Source organism: Vigna radiata, chromosome 1, assembly GCF_000741045.1.
Source record: "Vigna radiata var. radiata cultivar VC1973A chromosome 1, Vradiata_ver6, whole genome shotgun sequence".
Classification (NCBI taxonomy): Eukaryota; Viridiplantae; Streptophyta; class Magnoliopsida; order Fabales; family Fabaceae; genus Vigna; species Vigna radiata.
In genome coordinates, this window is record NC_028351.1 from 27,827,588 (window position 1) to 27,830,807 (window position 3,220).

The window sequence follows — 3,220 nt, forward strand, 5'->3', positions numbered from 1 at the left end:
AAGGTAAAAATATTCCAAGTAGCTCCCAGGAAGAAGAGGTGAGTCACAAGTGGACAAGCTTAGAAACCAAGTTCTTCCTAGCTAGAGTTTCCTTAGATTTCCTTTTACCTTAGTTTCCAAATAAAAATCTTTCAAAAGGTTTTTAAATGCTAATGAAATGATCCTAAAAAAAAAAAAACAAAAGAAGGTTTATCTAAATGCTATGCAATCCTATATACCACGGAGACTTAAAAACAAAAAGATTAAGCTAGAAATTAAAGAAAGCAATAAAGATGCAAGAATGTAAATGCTAGATGGCCCTAAGGAAAGTGCAAGTGACACTTGGAGCCCCTTGACACACTTCCACACTAAGAAAACGAATTTGCACTATTACAATGTTCAAATGTGATATTAAGGTTCAAACAAGCTCAAAATGATGCCCAAAACTAGTGTAAGCTTCAAGCTTCAGCTGTTGCAGTCTGCTACTAAAAATCAAGGTGTGAGTTGATTTTTATGCTGAATAAAATGCTGCTGGACAGAGGCAAAATCAACTGCAGGACCGTGAGCTTTTGAACTGCAGTAAGCCTTGCTTCTTGCTTCACTTTCAATCCTCTATCCACTTCCTAGAAGGCTACCATAATAGGAGAGGATTTCTGCTGCTGGATGACTCAATAAGACTGCACACCAGCTCCAAATAATTCACCAAAACATCACAAACAAATTTAAAAAAAAAAATCTGCACCAGAATAGTGTCATCAAAGAGACTGGAACAACAATTAGAAGTCAAAGAAGTTGATGAATTCAATTGGAACAACACTCAATAACAACAAGCACACTAAATGAACCTATGAATAGCAGTAAAGTGGATTAAGAAAGCAAGAAAAACACAAACGCAATTTAGAATTCAGTCCAATTGCAAATTGTTTGATAATTTTCAAAACTATTTGATAAAATGTCCCAAAGAGTTTCAGATTTTGTGCTTTTAACTTTGGGGACTTGTAAACTAGATTGATTGGTTCTCTAAGCATTTTAACACTTGATATCTTTTCTTTTATTTATTTATTTTCGTTCTAAATCATAGAACCAGCTTTTTCCAATCCAAGAGAGATAACACTTGCACCAAAATTGTCAAACAGTGGTTGAAACTGAAACTGCACTAAAAAAATGATTGAATTTGGTGGTTTTGAAGCCAATTTCGAATATAACTTTTTGAAACTCAATTTTAACAGTCCAAGCAACTTTGGTTGATGAATTTGAGTATGTTCAAGCTTTAAAATGAAATATAATTTGTTGGCAACTCAAAAATCATCATTCCACTTCCATTTTTACCCAAAAATTGATGGTTTCAAATGCAAATTTGCATATAAGTCATGTTTTGACCAAATGAACAGTACTAGCAACTTTGAACCATCAATTGAAACTTGCTCAAGCTATAAAACAGCAAAGAAGTGGCAGATTTTCGAAATTCACTACTGCTGTACCATTTATGCAGTAAAATGCTTCATCAAGCCATCCAAATTCAATTTTACAAAGATTCAAAGGCTGGACAACAATGAATTAACTCAAGAAAGTGTAAACATACAGAACTAAGCAAGAATTAAGAAGCTTAGAATGATCGAACTCAGATTATAAGAGTCAAACAAAGTGGCACGGTGGAAAACCAGAATTCCAAAACTGGATTACTGAATTTGTCAAGGATTTAAGCAACCAAGCTATGCATATTGCATTTCATTGCTTATTCTGGTTTGCCACTCCTCAAGACACATTCAACAACATTAACCAAACTTGTGCAAGGCACCAGAATCAAAAGAAACCACTGGAAACAGATACAAAGTTTGCAAACCATAATTAAATTCTGTAGCAGAATTGCAAACAGAAAACACAACAGATTTGTTTTTGATGCTTCAGCTTGTATTACCAAGGCGAGATCTAGTCTTCATTGCCTTATTTGGTATATATACAGCTTGTTTAGCACTTGAAAATCAATTAAAAATGAAATAATCCAGTAGAACAGAATACCAAACAGAAACAGATTTAAAACTGCAATGAAACAGTGCACAGGACTGGACAATACGGGAATTGAAATTTAAAGCTGAAATTGACTCAAACAAATGAAATTCCCCGTTTAAAATGAAAATTAAACATTTTAAACATGAAGACAGTAACTGGAAATACAATTAAAATTCAAAACAAAAAAGAAAATGGATGAAACAGAGACTGCAATGGACAGAAAAACAGAACAACACATGTAGGATAAAATTGGAGTAGAAAAATGAAAGAAACACTTAGCTATGGGTGCGTGGACTACCACAGCTCTGATACCACTTGATGGAAGCTGGTAGAGGTCTGGATTCAGAGAGAATCATCTTCAAACAGCCAACTAGCCGAGATGCAGAGTGTTGCAGTAAACACGTTGGAGAAACAGCGAAAATGGATGAATGCAGTGATGTTTCGGTGTTGGGAAATGGTAGGAGTGTGTGTGTTACCCTCTCAGCTCAGAAGGCCTTCCCACTATGGAAGGAAGCTAGAGGAAAGGGTAAAGAAAGTGAAGAGAATAATTGACTCGAGTAGGGAAAGCTTGAAATTCATTTCTGCAGCATAACATTCAAGCTCTAAAGTGCCTTTTTACAAGGTAATGGCCCTCTTATTTATAGAAGAAGAGGAACCCTTAATCTGACCCAATTTCCCTCCAAAAGCAAAGTAATTCAAAGCAAAAACAGTAGCTGGCAGGTGCATGTGTGCCTTGCTTCAAGACAGGCCAGCAATGCATGTTTCTTCCGTGTGGCTGGGCGGGAAAAGGGTTTTAGCTGGGCCAAAACCTGATCCAGATTCAATTTGCATCCAATTCCAATTGCTAAGTCAACCATTCTTATTATGTTTTTAAGCAAGGAGTCTTTGGTTGGATAATTCATGATGTTCTAGCCTTATTTAGGTCCTACAAAACAAAGTAAATATGTTTTAGTTAAGAAAAGAAGGATTAATATAGATTACCTTCCATAGAAGCAAAATTATAGGTGATCATTCTTCCTCTTGAGGTCCAATGTGGTTCCTTGATGGAAGACAATCAAGGGAGATCTAGCCGTAACCCTCCATATTCAAATGAAATTAAATCATCAAAGCATTAAATGTACCATGCATTCAATAATAAAAAAAATAAAATAAACATAAAAGTAACTCCCATGATTCCAGCGTTTAAACAAAATTAAAGAAATGTAAAAGTGTTGCTTTCATTCAATAACAA